The sequence below is a fragment of the Mustela erminea genome, chromosome 10, assembly GCF_009829155.1.
Source record: "Mustela erminea isolate mMusErm1 chromosome 10, mMusErm1.Pri, whole genome shotgun sequence".
Classification (NCBI taxonomy): domain Eukaryota; kingdom Metazoa; phylum Chordata; class Mammalia; order Carnivora; family Mustelidae; genus Mustela; species Mustela erminea.
In genome coordinates this window covers 35,281,732-35,299,965 of record NC_045623.1, presented here as the reverse complement: position 1 = coordinate 35,299,965, position 18,234 = coordinate 35,281,732, and the positions used below count along the sequence as shown (strand labels likewise).

General features: G+C 39.4%; 1 long non-coding RNA gene across 6 annotated transcripts in view; it reads right to left on the bottom strand.

The window, feature by feature from the left end:
• LOC116567833 overlaps nt 1-16,066 on the bottom strand; it is a 66,189-nt gene extending 50,123 nt beyond the window's left edge. For 2 of the 6 annotated variants that reach the window (XR_004276371.1, XR_004276372.1), the window contains exons 1-2: nt 15,466-16,066; nt 15,224-15,386 (exon numbers count right to left, since the gene is read on the bottom strand). This is a non-coding gene — a long non-coding RNA (uncharacterized LOC116567833). The remainder of the gene's footprint in view (nt 1-15,223; nt 15,387-15,465) is intronic. The other 4 variants (XR_004276370.1, XR_004276373.1, XR_004276374.1 and 1 more) reach the window with 4 other exon arrangements.
• Nucleotides 16,067-18,234: the final 2,168 nt, after the last annotated feature.

The following is an 18,234-nucleotide window of genomic DNA, read 5'->3' as shown; positions in this document are numbered from 1 at the left end:
TATTTCAAGTAGCTTTTTATTACCCTACTTTGCCATCTCCATAACTACAAGGAAAAAATGTTTTTTCAACTAACTTCTTTGAGACCACTCTCTACCTGCTTTCAATCATGTTAACCTTCTCAAAGTTGAAGACTTGTTCAGATATTTTCATCAACACATACGGCATTCATTTACTGAATTGCAATGACAGTGCTAAGTTCAAAGAGGCATTATCTATAGTCCCTCAATCAGAGAATTTAGTAGCAAGTAGTAAAGGAGAAACCAATACACTGAAATAGCTTCCTATAAGAACCTTAATGTTCATTAACAGAGGATTAGAGAAATAGACATTTATGTTCATGAAGTGGAATACTACAATTTTTTAAATTGTTTTTTAAATTTTTTAAATTTTTTTAATAAACATATAATGTATTATTAGCCCCAGGGGTACAGGTCTGTGAATCGCCAGGTTTACACCCTTCATAGCACTCACCGTATCACACATCCTTGACAATGTCCATAACCCCATGGAATACTACAATTTAAATGAATAAATTAGATTTAAATATATAAATATGGCTATTTTTTAAAATATATTGAGTGAAAAAGCAAATTTTCAAAAGATATATGCAATAATTACATTATGTTCCTTACCAAAAGAGATTACAAAATCACATTATGTATTATTACAAATAAACAGTGTGTAACCAAAAATTAAAAAACAAGAGATTGAGAGGTTAGGTACTAAATTCAGATTAGTGGTTACTTCTGGTGAAGGAGGAGGTGAATGGGATTGGAAAATGTGTGATGTGAACCTCAGTTTGATTGCTAAGATGCTATTTCTTTATTTAAAGAAAAATATTTGAAGCCAGGAATTTTAAATGGCAAACTATCTTAGTTTGGGGTAGGAAGATATATGATATTTTTCTGTATTTTAATGCTTTTCCCCCAAATATTTTCCAAATTTATAAATGAAAGAGAAGAGAGAGGGAAAGGTATCACATCTAAAATAACATTCACAATAAATAGGAAGTGACAAAGGCTACAGAGAACATACTAGAGGTGTAAGCTAGCTTCCAGAAGGGAGCAGCACTAAGCAGGGTTGTGACATTACAATGTGGAGAGACCAGTGGATGGGAGTGTTCCTAGAAGTCTTCCTAAAAATGTTAGACTGGAGTCAGGCTTGAAGAATAACCCAAAGTCATACAGACTGAGGTGAACGAGAAGGGTACTCCAAGAAGGAGGAATGGCAGAAGGAAGACAAGGCTACAGAAAAGAATATGGAACATTCAGGAGAGACAGAGCCTCGGGAGACAGTCTTGACCTTGAATTTTAACTCTGCTATTTACTTGTTTAGTGACCTTAGGAGGGTCACTTAATCTCCTCAAAATTGTTTCTTCAGTTGGACATGGGATAATATCTTGGAGGCTGCAGGATTACACAGGCTAGAGAAAGTCTATCCAAAGATGCCTACATATAGTGATACAGTAATGCTCACAAAGAAAGATTCTGATTAATGATTATCACACAGCACGAAGACTGAGGTCTCCTGATTCCAGAATCAGTGATCTTTTCATGATATCACATTGCTGATTTTGCAATTTAGCATTATCCTCTATTTGTGTGGCCAAAACTTTCACGGTAATAAAGCAAGAGACCTCAGTGGAGTCCTGGACAGCTCACTGGATCTCAGTTATAAATTATGCCTCTTTAAAACAGCATGGAAGTTCCTCAAAAAATTAAAAATAGAGCCACCATATGATCCAGCAATTCCACTTCTGGGTATTTATCCAAAGAAAATAAAAACACTAACCAGGAAAGATATATGCTCCCTCATGTTCACTACAGCATTATTTATAATAGCCAAAACATAGAAACAACCTAAGTGTTCATTGGTGGATGAATGGGTAAAGAAATTGCAGTGTATATGTAGTTGAACAACATAGGTTTGAACTGATTGGGTCCACTTATACAGATTTTTTTCAATAAATACAGTACAGTACTGTAAATGTATTTTTTCTTCCTTATGATTCTTAATAACATTTTCTTTTCTTTAGCTCACTTTATTGTAATAATATAGTATATAATAATTTAACATACAAAAATATGGTTAATCAACAGCTTACATAAGTAAGGCTTCCAGCCAATAGTAGACTATTAATAGCTCAGTTTTTAGGGAATCAAAAACTACACATAGATTTTTACTGTATGAGGTAGGGGTGGGATCAGTGCCCCTAACCCCTGCATTGCCCAAAGGTCAATTGTCTACAGTGAAATATTATTTAGACACAAAAAAGAATGAAATCTTGCCTTTTCAACCCAGATGGACCTTGAGGGCATTATGCTAAGTAAGAGAAGTCAAAGAAAGACAAAAGCTATAGGGTCTCCCTTATATGTGGAATCTAAGAAAGCAATAACAAAAACAACAACAACAAAACCCAAAATTGATCTTATAGGTACAGAGAACAGATTGGTGGTTACCAGAGGCAGTGGTGGAGGGCAGAAGGTGGGCAAAATGGGTGAAGGGAGTCAAAAGGTACAAACTGCCAGTTGTAAAATAAGTACATCTTAGGGATATAATGTATAGTGTAGTGAACATGGTTAATAATATTGTATTGCACATTTGAAAGTTGCTAAGAAAGTAAATCTTAAAAGTTAGCATCACAGAATGCCTGGGTGGCTCAGTCAGTTATGCATCTTCCTTGGGCTCAGGGTGTGATCATGGGGTCCTGGGATAGAGTCCTGCAAAGGGCTCCCTGCTCAGCGGGGAGCCTGCTTCTTCCTCTGCCTGCCACTCCCTCTGCTTGTGCTGACTCTCCCGCTTGCTCTCTTTCTGACAAATAAATAAAATCTTAAAAAAAAAAAAAAAGTTCTCACCATAAGAAAAAATTCTATAATATGTATGGTGGCAGATATTAACTAGACCTATTGTGGTGATCATTTTGAAAATTATACAAATATTTAATTATTATGTCATGCACCTGAGACTAACATAATGTGGTATGTCAATTATACCTCAATTAAGAAAAATGTCTCTTTTTGGTGTACAAAACAATCTAGACTCTACCTCTCACTCCATGTTATTGGTGGTTCTCTTAAACATTTCTAACTATTTTGTCTGTCCTATATATGACCTTGAAATAGTCAAAGGTAGAACTTTTGGTCAATTGGCTTCCCAAATGTTGAGTCAGCTGCTGGCCAAAATTTGGAATACCAAGTCTGTGTCAGCCAGGAAGTTAAAACAGGAGGTCATATGTTTAATGCCTTGAAGTCCCTGGTCTTCAAGATTTACCCAAGAAGAAAAAAAAAAGCGCACAGGACTTCAGTCATATTGTTGTTATTGATAAAGCAGTCACAGATTTGTTCAATGGACTCTAACATATTTTCCATTTTATTTAAGCTGTTATGCTTGTTAGGAAAGCAAGTTTAAAGAGCATTTAAAAAAAAAAAAAACAACTTCATAAGACTTCCACAATGCTGTGTTATGTGAATGGTATATATTACTCTGAAAGTCCCCAGGCTTCTTTTATCTTACCCAGTATCACTAAAGGGAGGCTCCATCCACATGATTCCCAAGCACACCTCACTCCAAAGCAGACTGATGGTCCCTTGCCACTCTACTGAGCCAGCTTTGAGCTAAGCCCAAATTTAGGTGATTGAATTATTTTTCTCAGTGAGGTTTTAGCGACCATTAGTACTATCCCAGGAAGTTGTCTTTTCTTGGAGATAAATTGCCATAGAAAACTATGTTTTCTCTATTAGCACATATTTCCAAATTTCATTGCTCTGCATGGAAGGGAAGAAGCATATGTTGCTTCTCAACACCACTCACTTCAAACAATGGAGAAACACAGGGTTGTTTAGGCCACAGGACCAATGGACACACACCATCCAGAAATCTCCTTTAATCTGACAGAATGCCACAGACTAGCATTGATAACCTGTTATTTTTGTCCACCATCAACCTACTACTGCTGCCACCAACCCTTCAAAACAATATCAGAGCTCTCCAAATTCTTCACCAATCTCCCACCCTTTTCCAATACCTTTTCTTTCATCTCCCAAACAACAAAGAAACAGTTCTGTGATGTTATCAGGGTTAAATAACTTAGTTAAAGACCTAACTTGGTCACGTTGTTTTTGGTTGCATTAATGTTGTCACAGAGGTGATTTGAAATGATCTCAGATGACATCTCAGCCCTTGACATAAACCCACACAAAGCCACAGCCAGGATTGATTCTAGTGATTGACTTTCAGGGCTACATTCTAGATGAGGAAGCCAGAAAGAGGATGGGCCACACAGTCATGGGGAGCAGAATATGCCAACCCAAAATGTGCCTCTTTGGCATAGGTTTACTTTGAGCTGAAGGCAACTAAGAAGAAATAGATATAAGAAAACTTCGCTGCCCTCCATTTGCTTAAAAGCAGGATATGGATTCATAGAAGGGTTCACTTTTACCAGGAAAGACAGACATTACTGAAGACAACTCTAGACCCTTACCAGCCCAGAGAGGACACCAGAGGATTCTATATAACAAACTCCACTAACTAACTTATCTGTCATTAATTCCCCCATATATTAACCTTATAATAATTTACTACCCTAGACATTCAAAGTGCTTTTCCTTAGTCTTGTGCCTTCTCAAAAAATGTATTGCTCTTTTGTTAAGATGTTATATATGCCCAGGTTCTAACCACTCCTTCAAGTTACTCATTACTAAGTATTCCCATATGTACATAAGATGAAATTGTTAATAAACTCTTTAGGGTTTTTTTTTCTTTTTCTTGTTAATCTGTCTTTTGTGAGTCTCATTTGCAAGGTTCAACCAATGAACCTAAGATGGGTAGAGGGAAAGAGACTTATTTTCCTCTCCTACAGAGCATACTAGAGGATAAGAGGACCTGCCTGGTAGGTGGCATTCTTTTATCTGCTCTAAAGAGCAGATTAACCTTTGCTAAGGTTATTGGTCTAGTGTCTTCTATGATTACAAAACCTTCCAACAATTACAGGTAAAGGATAAATAAAGATAGAAAAATCTCTGATCTTCTTTCCACTTCTAATTTTTCAAACTTCTGAAATTAAAGAAATCTTTTCTCTTTCTTTAAGAGAAGCAAAGACCAGCAGGCACAGTATATCTGATGATACTTTAAAGTAACACTTTAGAGTTCATCCCTATGGATGGGGTAGGCAAAAGCACAGAAATCGATGCATGGGACTTCGATCAGCCATCACAGTTTTTCATTTTATTTTTTGATTAACTTTTCTCATGCATAGCTGAAAAACACTAAACAGAATGAAAGGCAAGTTTTGTAATTAGACTAGATTGCCCAAGGCAAGAGAAAAAGAGAGACAAGCAAATCCTGTAATTCAGCTCCTAAGTAACATCCTCCACATGATAGAGCTTCTTCATACATTTTTTAATCAGGTTTTAAAGTTTTGCATGTATACATTGAAATGAGTGTTTCCTTCTGGAAAATGTATTAGTTTGCATCAAGGCTTTCATTTTCTCTTAAACACACCTTCTCCCCCATATTTTAAAACATATAGTACATAAAGGTGTGTGGCGGCAGGGAGGAAATGGAAAATATCATGAGAGAAACACGTGATAAAGCTTACAAAGATGGAAAACTGTGGGCTACCTGATTGAAGAGTTGAAGGCGTATACCCAAAACAGCACTGATGGCTCAATGTCATCTGGGTAGAAGGTTTCTTCTTGCCTTTGGACCAATAATATTTCTCATCAATAAATTATATAAAAGAATAAACCCAGCACATTGGTAACAAGTACATAAACTGAAAAGAATAGGAAAGATGATAAAATAAACATATTAAGACTCCAGAAGGTCTCAAGAAGTATAGGCCAGAACTAATAAGATATAATTCATAAGGATAATTGAAACAAGATGGGACCAGGGAGGGAGACAAAACATAAGAGACTCCTAATCTCAGGAAAAAAACTGAGGGTTGTTGGGGAGGGTGGGGGAGGGATGGGGTTGGTGGGTGATGGACATCAGGGAGGGTGTGTGCTGTGGTGAGTGCTGTGAATTGTATAAGACTGATGATTCACAGACCTGTACCCCTGGGGCAAATAATACATAACATATTACTTTTAAAAAAAGAGAGAAACAAAGAAAAAGAAAAATAATAGTTCTACACTGGGATATAGAACTCAGGTGCAAATTCAGAAAATGGTAGAAAACCAGAAACTAGGGTCTGTATTCAAAAAAGTCCTGAATACGGAATTAAAGAACACCCATGGCTTAAGTCAATTTAACTCCCTTATCTCCATCAGTTTTCTCATGTAAAAAATAGGCATAACACTATCTACCTCTAGAGATTGTTAGGCTGTTTAAATGAGATGACATGTGAGACCAAATCTTATAGCAGTCTGTGTGGGCAGACGTCTTGTGAGCCCACACATAATGTCAGGATCAGGTCAAACAATATCATCTCTAGTGTGCTCAGTATTGATCAAACCAAGGGAATGATACTATGATCAGGTATAAGGGGCCTTGATTTTAGAGAAAGGGAGGAAGTCCAGAAAGCATTTCTTGTGCATCTTTTTATGTGTCTAATAGGAGGCTCCAAGGATATTCATGAGAAGCCATGGTCTCCCTCAAGGGGCTCTTAATGTGGAAACAAAGGACAGTAATGTTCATCTAGAAGAAGTTGGTCGGTGTGTTGCCAGTTCCATAAACAAAGTCCATGAGAAAGAATTATCTGAATGACCTTTCTGTCACCCACTGTCTAACCCAGCATTTGTATCTACATAATAAACATTTTTTTTCAAGAATGAATGATGTTAAGTTTTACTTGGAAAGGTGAAGATCTAGGGAGAACAAGAAACTCTTTAATATTTTGAAATTCTAACTTATGAGGGAATTGACCTATATTTTGTAGCTCCAGAGAGAAGAAGTGAGGCAAAAGTTTGAAGGGACAAGGAGGCAGATTTGAGTTTTCTACAGAAAAACTTTCTAGTAATGAAAGCTGCTAAAACAGAAAGGATGAGTTGAAGAACTGGTAAATGCTCCAACACTGAGAATGTCCAACCAGAGGCTGCAAAGGAAGGTCAGGTGCTGTAGAAGAAATTCCTACACTGGGCCATTGGCAGCTGAACTATGTGAGAAAAGAATTGCTTTCCATTTCAGAGGGGGTCATCAGGCTATAGTCCTCATACCCAGGGCCTATTTGTAAAGCCTATTGCTCTAAGGGCTGGGAAATTTGACTGGGCAATACCACTTGGTTCAATCACAGAAAACAAGGAGGATGACAACTTAAAAAATTACCTCGGGTTGTAATGAGGACTCCACGAACTATGTGGCATCTAGTATTAGTCTGTAGAGATGTACAGTCCAGTATTCAGGCACCATGATAGAAACTTCTTCTGGAGTTCTTAGCTCCACCATGGAGGTCTGAATCAGAAAAGCTACTCCACAACCGGTAAAGTACATGAAAGGAATTTTTGCCAGTGAACTTGCAGAAGAATCATTGCTTCAGATGTAATAGCTATGTGACAATTTCCAGGTGCAGATTCATGATCCCTAAGACAGTAACTTCCCTAAGCCTACCTTGAATGAAGTGAGTTAAGAGGAGCAGACCCCAGACCAGAATGAAAGGTGGATCCATGTCTTCACTAGGGGCTGGCCTCCATGTCCTAAGATCTGGACACCTCATGCCGAATTGCCCATAAGAAAAAATACTAATATCAGCACTGTTGGTCCTGGGTCATGGCAGACACTGTGAAGATGGTACACAAATGTCCTATATTGGATAAACATTACTCTATAACAGCAAAAATATTTGTTGCTGTAAGATTAGTCAAGGTTATTGTATTTTATCTGGGTCTGAGAAGCCTAAAGCTTGGCCTTCTTTGTGCATCTCTATTCAAAGATCACAAGCTATGAGGTGTTTTCGTGAGATATTTGCCTACCTAATTAAGACAAACTCTTGATATCAGGGAGAGAGTCAAGATGGCGGAGGAGTAGCAGAAACATCGGGTCACAGGAGTTCAGCTAGATAGTTATCAAACCATTCCAAACACCTACAAACCCAACAGGAGATCGAAGAGAAGAGAAGCAATTCTAGAAACAGAAAACAGATCACTTTCTGAAAGGTAGGATGTGCGGAGAAGTGAATCTGAAGTGACAGGAAGATAGACCGCGGAGAGAGAGGCCAGCTCCTGGCAAGCTGCAGAGCAGCTGAGCACAAAATCTGAACTTTTAGAAGTCTTCTCCATTTAGGGACATCACTCCAGAGGCTAAGCGGGGATGGAGCCCTCAGGGGTCCCCACAGGGAAAGTGTGGTCTCAGGTCCCATGGGGTCACAGAAGGACTGGGGGTATCTGAATGTGGCACAGCTCACAGGTATCACAGCAGGAAGCTGACTACAGAGACAGAGCAGAGGAGTGAGCTCTCAGCTTGAGGTGACCTTAAACTGTGATCTGTTGCACAGCTGGACCACTGCTCTTGGAGCAGGGACCCCACAAGTGGCAGATCCAGGGAGATCCACCTTCCTCTGCCAGAAGAGCAGAGCAGCAGGAATCTCCTGGGTTTGGAGACTCTAAACAGGGCTGTTTGCCAGAGACAGAGACACTAGGTCACAGGCCAGGTGAGCTCAGAGCACGGCTGGAAACCAGGGAGATGGGAGTGATTGATAGCTTTTGTCTGAGGTCACACTGAGGAATGGGGCCCTGAGCTCTTGGCTCCTCCGGGCCAGAGACTGGGAGGCCATCATTTTCATTACCATCCTCCAGAGCTCTACGGAAAGCATTCAGGAAACAAAAGTTCCTGAGAGCAGATTACTTAGCCCAGCCCCTGGCAAGGGCGGCACAATTCTGCCTTGGGCAAAGACATTTGAGAATCACTACAAAAGGCCCCTCTTCCAGAAGATCAGCAAGAACATCCCGCCAAGACCAAACTCACTATCAAGAACAGCAGAATTCCAGAAGAGATGAAAGCAAAGCATGGAATTCATGGCTTTTATCCCATGATTCTTCAGTCTTGCAAAGTTAATTAATTTTTTTTAATGTTAGTTTTTTCTTATTCTAATTTTCCTAACTTTTCCTCTTTCCACCTTTAATGTTTTTTAACTAGTTTTTCTTAACAATACCTTTCTAAAAAAAATTTTTTTAAACCTTCATTATTATAGTCATACTATATCCTTCATTGTATCTAACTTTATTTTTTGGATACATATAGGGTTTGTACTTCTAAAAAATTTTGGGATACAATTTCTTCTAATAGATCAAAATATACCCTAAATCTAACACAGGGCTTTGTTCTAGTCTCCAGCCTGAGAAAATTCTCTCCACTTTCTTTTTCTTTTTCCAACCAACTTACCTTATCAATTCCTTTTTTAGAATTTTTTAAAATTTTTATCTTTATAGTTATATTCTATTCCTTTATCATGTTTACCCTTATTTTTGTATATATATGTTTTTCTTTCTTTAAAATTTTGGGAGGTTGCTTCATCTAAGAGACCAAAATACACCCAAAATCAAGTGGGTGGCTCTGTTCTATTCCCCAGGCTAATATATATACTTTTTAAAAATTTTTTTTTAATTTCTTTTAACCCCTTTTCTTCTCCCCCCAATTTGGAGTCTCTTCTGATTTGGTTAGTATACATTTTTCTGGGGTCTTTGCCATCCTTAATATTTTATTCTCTCATTCATATATTCTTATCTGGATAAAATGATAAGGCAGAAAAACTCACCACAAAAGAAAGAACAAGAGGCAATACCAAAGGTTAGGGATCTAATCAATATGGACGTTGGTAATATGTGAGACCTAGAGTTAAGAATGACAATTCTCAAGATGCTAGCTGGGCTCAAAAAAGGCATGGAAGATATTAGAGAAACGCTGTCTGGAGAAATAAGAACCTTTCTGGAGAAATAAAAGAATGAAAAATCTAACCTAGTTAAAATTTAAAAAGCTATTAATGAGGTGCAATAAAAAAATGGAGGCTCTTACTGCTAGGATAAATGAGGCAGAAGAGAGAATTAGTGACATAGAAGACCAAATGATGGAGAATAAAGAAGCTAAGCAAAAGAGAGACAACTAACTACTGGACTACAAGGGGAGAATTCAAGAGATAAGTGATACCATAAGATGAAACAATATTAGAATAATTGGGATTCCGAAAGAAGAAGAAAGAGAGAGGGGGGCAGAAGGTATATTGGAGCAAATTATAATAGAGAATTTCCCTTATATGTCAAAAGGGAACAAGCATCAAAATCCAGGAGGTGCAGAGAATCCCCCTCAAAATCAATAAGAATAGGTCCACACCCTGTCATGTAATAGTAAAACTTACAAGTCTTAGTGATAAAGAGAAAATCCTGAAAGAAGCCCGGGACAAAAAGTCTATAACATACAATGATAAAAATATTAGATTGGCAGCAGACATATCCACAGAAACCTGGCAGGCCAGAAAGGACTAGCATGATATATTCAGAGCACTAAATGAGAAAAAACATGCAGTCAAGATTACTATATCTAGCTAAGCTATCATTGAAAACAGAAGGAGAGATAAAAATCTTCTAGGACAAAAAAACAAAAAACAAACAAACAAAAAAACTAAAAGAATTTGCAAACACCAAACCAACCCTACAGGAAATATTGAAAAAGGTTCTCTAAGCAAAGAGAGAGCCTAAAAGTAGTAGACCAGAAAGGAAAAGAGACAATATACACTAACAGTCAGCTTACAAGCAATACAACGGCACTAAATTAATATCTCTCAATAAGTACCCTGAATGTAAATGGGTTAAATACCATATTCAAAAGACACAGGGTATCAGAATGGACTAAAAGAAAAAATCAATATGCTGTCTACAAGAAACTCAATTTAGACCCAAAGTCACCTCCAGATTTAAAGTGAGGAGGTGGAAAACCATTTACCATGCTAATGGACACCAAAAGAAAGCTGGGGTGGCAATCCTTCTATCAGATCAATTCGATTTTAAGCCAAAGACTATAATAAGAGATGAGGAAGGACACTATATCATACTCAAAGGGTCTGTCCAACAAGAAGATCTAACAATTTTTAATACCTATGCCCCTAACATGGGAGCAGCCAAGTATTTAAACCAATTAATAACAAAATCAAAGACACACATCAACAATAATACAATAATAGTAGGGTACTTTAACACTCCCCTCACTGAAATGGACAGATCATCCAAGCAAAAGATCAACAAGGAAATAAAGGCCTTAAATGACACACTGGACCAATTGGACATCACAGATATATTCAGAACATTCCATCCCAAAGCAACAGAATACACATTCTTCTCAAGTGCACATGGAACATTCTCCAGAATAGATCACATCCTGGGTCACAAATCAGGTCTCAACCAGTACCAAAAGACTGACATCATTCCCTGCATATTTTCAGACCACAATGCTCTGAAGCTAGAGGAAAGCTGGAAAGAACCCAAATACATGGAGGCTAAACAGCATCCTTCTAAAGAATGAATGGGTCAACCAAGAAATTCAAGAAGAATTGAAAACATTCATGGAAACCAGTGAAAATGAAAACACAACTGTTCAAAATCTTTGGGACGCAGCAAAGGCAGTCCTGAGAGGAAAGTATATAGCAATACAAGCCTTTCTCAAAAAAAAAAAAAAAAAAAAAGTTCCCAAGTACACAATCTAACCCTTCACCTAAAGGAGCTGGAGAAAGAACAGCAAAGAAGGCCTGAAACCAGGAGGAGAAGAGAAATCATAAAGATCAGAGCAGAAATCAACGAAATAGAAACCAAAGAACAGTAGGACAAATCAACGAAACTAGCAGCTAGTTCTTTGAAAGAATTAATAAGATGGATAAACCCCAGCCAGACTTATCAAAAAGAAAAGAGAAAGGACTCAAATTAATAAAATCACGAATGAAAGAAGAGAGATCACAACCAACATCAAAGAAATACAATTATAACAACATATTATGAATAACCATAAGCCAGCAAATTTGACAATCTGGAAGAAATGGATGCATTCCTAGAGATATATAAACTACCAAAACTGAACCAGAAAGAAATAGAAAATCTGAACAGACCCATAACCAGTAAGGAGATGGAAGCAGTCATCAAAAATCTCCAAACAAACAAGAGTGCAGGGCCAAGAAGAGGCTTCCCAGGAAAATTCTACCAAACATTTAAAGAAGAATTAATTCCTATTCTCCTGAAATTATTCCAAAAAAATAAAAATGAAAGGAAAACTTGCAGACTCATTTTATGAGGTCAGCATTACCTTGATCCCAAAACCAGACAAAGACCCATCAAAAAAGAGAATTCACAGACCAATATCCTTGATGAACAGAAATGTGAAAATTCTCACCAAAATATTAGCCAAAAGGATCCAACAGTACATTAAAGGGATTATTCACCACGACCCAGTGGGATTTATTCCAGGGCTGCAAGGTTGGTTCAACATCCACAAAGCAATCAATGTGATTCAATACATTAATAAAAGAAAGAACAAGAACCATGTGATACTCTCAATAGATGCTGAAAAAGCATTTGACAAAGTACAGCATCCTTTCTTCATCAAAACTCTTCAAAGCGTAGGCATAGAGGGTACATACCTCAATATCATCAAAACCATCTATGAAAAACCCTCAGCAAATATCATTCTCAATGGAGAAAAACTGAGAACTTTTCTGCTAAGGTCAGGAACATGGCAGGGATGTCCATTATCACCACTGCTATTCAACATAGTACTAGAAGCCCTAGCCTCAGCAATCAGACAGTAAAAAGAAATGAAAGACATCCAAATCAGTAAAGAAGAAGTCAAACTCTCACTCTTTACAGATGATATGATATTTTATATGGAAAACCCAAAGGACTCCACTGCAAATCTGCTAGAACTTGTACAGGAATCCAGGGAAGTGTCAGGATATAAAATCAATGCTCAGAAATCAGTTGCATTTCTATACACCAAAAGCAAGAAAAAAGAAAGAGAAATTATGGCATCAATCTATTTACAATTGCACCCAAAACCATAAGATACCTAGGAATAAACCTAACCAAAAAGGCAAGGAATCTATACTCAGAAAACTATAAAGTACTCATGAGAGAAACTGAGGAAGACACAAAGAAATGGATAAATGTTCCATGCTCATGGATTGGAAGAACAAATATTGTGAAAATGTCTATGCTACCTAAAACAATCTGCACATTTAATGCAGTCCTTATCAAAATACCATCCATTTTTTTCAAAGAAATGGAACAAATTATCCTAAAATTTATATGGAACCAGCAAAGACCTCAAATAGCCAGAAGAATGTTGAAAAAGAAAACCATAGTTGGTGGCATCACAATTCCAGACTTCAAGCTCTATTACAAAGCTGTCATCATCAAGACAGTATGGTACTGGCACAAAAACAGACACATAGATCAATGGAACAGAATAGAGAGCCCAGAAATAGACCCTCAACTCTATGGTCAACTGATCTTCGACAAAGCAGGAAAGAATGTCCAATGGAAAAAAGACAGTCTCTTTAACAAATGGTGTTGGGAACATTGGACAGCCACATGCAGAAAAATGAAATTGGACCATTTCCTTACACCACACATGAAAACAGACTCAAAATGGATGAAGGATCTCAATGTGAGAAAGGAATCTATCAAAATCCTTGAGGAGAACACAGGCAGCAACCTCTTCGACCTCAGCCACAGCAACTTTTTCCTAGAAATATAGCCAAAGGCAAGGGAAGAAAGGGCAAAAATGAACTAATGGGACTTCATCAAGATCAAAAGCTTTTGCACAGAAACAGAAACAGTCAACAAAACCAAAAAAACAACTGACAGATTGGGAGAAGATATTTGCAAACGACATATCAGATAAAGGGCTAGTAACCAAAATCTATAAACAACTTAGCAAACTCGACACCCAAAGAACAAATAATCCAGTCAAGAAAAGGGCAGAGGACATGAACAGACTCTTCTGCAAAGAAGACATCCAGATGGCCAACAGACACATGAAAAAGTGCTCCACATCACTCTGCATCAGGGAAATACAAATCAAAACCACAATGAGATACCACCTCACACCAGTCAGAATGGCTAAAATTCCCAAGTCAGGGAATGACAGATGCTGGCAAGGATGCAGAGAAAGGGGAACCCTCCTCCACTGTTGGTGGGAATACAAGCTGGTACAGCCACTCTGGAAAACAGCATGGAAGTTCCTCAAAGAGTTGAAAATAGAGCTACCCTACGTCCCAGCAATCACGCTAGTGGGTATTTACCCTAAAGATATAAATGTGTGATCCGAAGGGGCACGTGCACCCGAATGTTTACAGCAGCAATGTCCACAATAGCCATACTATGGAAAGAACCTAGATGTCCATCAACAGATGAATGAATAAAGAAGATGTGGTATATATATATATAATGGAATACTCTGCAGCCATTAAAAGAAATGAAATCTTGCCACTTGCAATGACATGGATGGAACTAGAGGGTATTACACTGAACAAAATAAGTCAATCAGAGAAAGACAATTATCATATGATCTCCCTGATATGAGGAATTTGAGAGGCAGGGAGGGGGCTTGGGGGTAGGGAAGGAAAAAATGAAACAAGATGGGATCAGGAGGGAAACAAACCATAAGAGACTGTTAATCTCACAAAACAAACTGAGGGTTGCCAGGGGAGGTGGGTACGGAGGCGGTGGCTGGGTTATAGAATTGGGGAGAGTATGTGTTATGGTGAGTGCTGTGAAATGTATAAGCCTGACGATTCACACACCTGTACCCCTGGGGCAAATAATACAGTATATGTTAATAAATTAAAAAGATATGCATATTAAATAATATATAAATATTTTAATCCGTGGTTAGAGTTGCACATAAAATTCTATAAAATGTTAAAAAAAAAAAAAAAGACAAACTCTCTGAGATCTTAAATTAAGATTTGAATAGTTAATCTAAATTGTCCTTTCGGGGAATTTGTGTACATGTCTTTCTCTAAAAGTTGTATTTCCTTGCTTTGTTAAAAAAAAATCCACTTAAGATACAAGAAGAAAAGAAAAAGTGGAAGGAAGAGAGGGAGGAAGTTGGGAGGAAGGGAGGAAGGGAAGAAAGCAGGCTAGATCTTTTTCTTTCCAGACCTCATAACTGAGACCCAGGGTTTGTGGACATCTGACAACGCAGGGTCCTCTGCCTGCTGCTCTTTTATGCCTGATACCATGTCAGGTCCTTGATTATACTTTAAAGCTAATGGCTGGTTCTTGGTTCTCCCATCCAAGTACTAACCAGGCCCGACCCTGCTTAGCTTCCGAGATCAGACGAGAGGTTCATGGTTCTCACTGGCCATACGCATTGTTGCTTCACCTCTGGGTCCACTGACTAAAATCCAGGTAAAAAGAACAATCCCGAATTTCCTATGCAGAGATGCTTGTAGACGCTAAACCAAAGGCTTAACAGAAAAGGGAAGTAAAGCTGTGAAAGGTCCATTTCCAAAATTAACAAACAGAGAAAGCCTGAAAACCACCTACCCCAGGGCTCCGTTTCGTCTCCAGGAAAAATCAGGCTCTAACGTTGCACTCCAAACTCTCCATCCCAGGCCACATCGGCCGCACCAGTGTCAGTTCTGTCACGTGAGGAACGGTTTGAGATCCTCCGCGGCGCCGTTTCACACCTCCCCGTGCTCGTTTCCACCGTGCGTGAGTGCGCGGCCGCCGCCAGCCCCGCTGCGAGCGCAGGTCGGGGAGCGAGGCCTGCCGCAGAGGTTACGTTTGTTCGGCAACTTCCTCCAGGCTGTGCGAGTTGAGACCATGAGGAGCAAGTGAAAGTGAGACGCCCTCCTCGACAGGTGCCATCAACGGAGCAGAACAGCGAAGGGCCCCGCTCAGGGCCCAGAACAAAGGACAGAGCGGGGCTTCTCCTCAGCCGGGCCACAGACCAAGGCGCTCCCGGAGGCCCATGGCCGCCCTTCTGAAGGAACGCCAGAACCCAGAGCGGCAGGTCGCAAACAGTCCTTGCAGCCAGCTCTGCAGCCTAGATTTAATGGCTTCCGTCCACACGGTGTCGAAGGCCTCACCGCACGACCTCTCCTGAGGAACTGCTGACTGGGCGGTACCACCTTCCCGCCACGGCCACTGGCCACAAGTCGTGAGAGGAAATTCAGGCTCAAAGCCCGCTCGGCCTATCATCCACGCTGCGTGTTTCACTTAACTTCTAAACGTTCAGATAAATAGAAACCTCATCAGTAAACATTGTGACAGTTATCTCTTTAACTGTCATTTATACAAACTTTTGCACATCCCTTTCTAAATCAAGCTCAGAGGGATCAGTTGTTCAAGTATAAACATATTTAGCAGAATTCTGTCATTTCCTCCTATGTATATTCATTTGCGAATGACTCACTTCATACATCTTCATAAACCTGAGAGACTATCTTGCTGAGTTCTTCACGGATGCAGGCAAGGCTGTCGCCGGAGGGGAACGCTGACAATGGATGCAGGATTCAGCCATGGCGCGGCAAGGAGCTGGAAGCCGTGGCCCTGGGAGCATTTGAATCCGTCTTCGGGTCCAAGAAGTGTCACGGAGGTTCACCTGAAATAATGCTATCCCTTTCTCTTAGCTTGTTGGTACCACCTGAGCCTCTAACCCTTTATTAAACATTATCTTTCCCATCTGCTCTCGTCAGTGTTGGGCGCCTGTGGACCAGCTCCAGGCTGATTGGTTTTTATGGGCAACATGATCTCAGTTTTACGCACCTACATAGGACGATCCCAAGGACAAAGAGGATGAACAATCCATTAACTATAATAAGCAACTACACATCCCGAGATAGCTACAGCATATATTTGATTTCGAAAGGAAAGGCTGAATTAAAACAGGTCCCAAAATGTCTAACCTCCAACATACAGAAATAGTATTTTCTGTTCTCCATGCTCTGGTGAGCGGTGCTACAAGAAATCACGTCTCAGTCTCACTCAATCAGACTTCCCAGCCCTTAAATCTTATTTTAAGATCTGACACTACAGCAAGAAAAAGATCCTCTTGAAAGCCCTCTTTGCGATGATCTGTGGGCAAAGCCTGCAGAAAGTGCACAAGCACACACACACACACACACACACACACACACACACACACACAGGCGCGCCCGCGCACGCGCGTACCAGCATTCTTTTAAAGGAAAAATGTGTTGTTGCTTTATGTAGGAAACTTGTTTCTTCAGTAACTTTATAATTACATGTTCCTGTTGGCTTAAATTTATAAAACCCCAGTCATGAAAACTGAGTCAAATACAGAGTTATCTGAGAAAGTCAATTGATATTCCTAGCCAGGGTTGATGACAGGCATTGGAAAATCACTGCTATTATTTATTTCAAAATTTAGTTCAGTGCAAAGTAACCTACTTGGATCTCATTTGTCCACATTACTCTAAAAGTTTTTGCTTACTTGATTTTGATAAGAATCCCCTCTTAAGACTCATCTCTCTTTGTACCCCTGTTACATTGATGAGCTCAGTCTGTTTCTTTGGCTGACCTTTCAAACAAAGATACTTGATTTTCCTTTTACTCCAAATCTTCATGATCCTGTAATAATGATTATGACGGCATCTGATCACACTGTATATATTAATGACGAGACAGAGCTGGCCACATGTCTTCACAGCTTACTGATCCCACTGATGCGAGCTGTCAGGCTGCCTCCTTGCAACTTGCATTTCAAGGTAATTAAAAACTAGCTTTTTTAGCAGCTTGAACTTTGTTTTGCAGTGAATTGGAAATATCGCATGCTGCAGAAATAGAGAATGTACCAGTCACCTGCTCGGCTTTAAGCAAGGGAAGGTGTGAAAAACAGGTACAGGAGTTAATCATGTACCCAGAGTAAGGGCTTTCAAGCTCTTGAGTGTGTTTCTTTATTCATTGTTTTGCCTGAGGAAAGAATGCTAAAGTGCAGAGGGAGTGTCATCTTCAGACTGCAGTTTAGTCACTTACCAGGTTCAAAGCCAGGGTGAAGAAAGAGGCAGGCATGCATCAATGGGCACAGGCTGTCCAGAAGAATGCCCATGCCAGCAAGGCTGACCTCTGGGGACAGAAAAGGAGGAGTGGGGTGATGGGAAGAATGACTCTTCACTGGGTTCTCTCTTGTTCCATTCGAACATTTTACCTGATGTTCATATTACTTTAAAAACAAACAAATCTAGCACTAGCTAAACAGTGTTTGCCCCTCCCAGCACTGGGACAACCCCAACTGATCCCAAAGGTCAGCATGAGCAAAATGGCACAGTAGCATTGGCTGCTTCCTGGAGG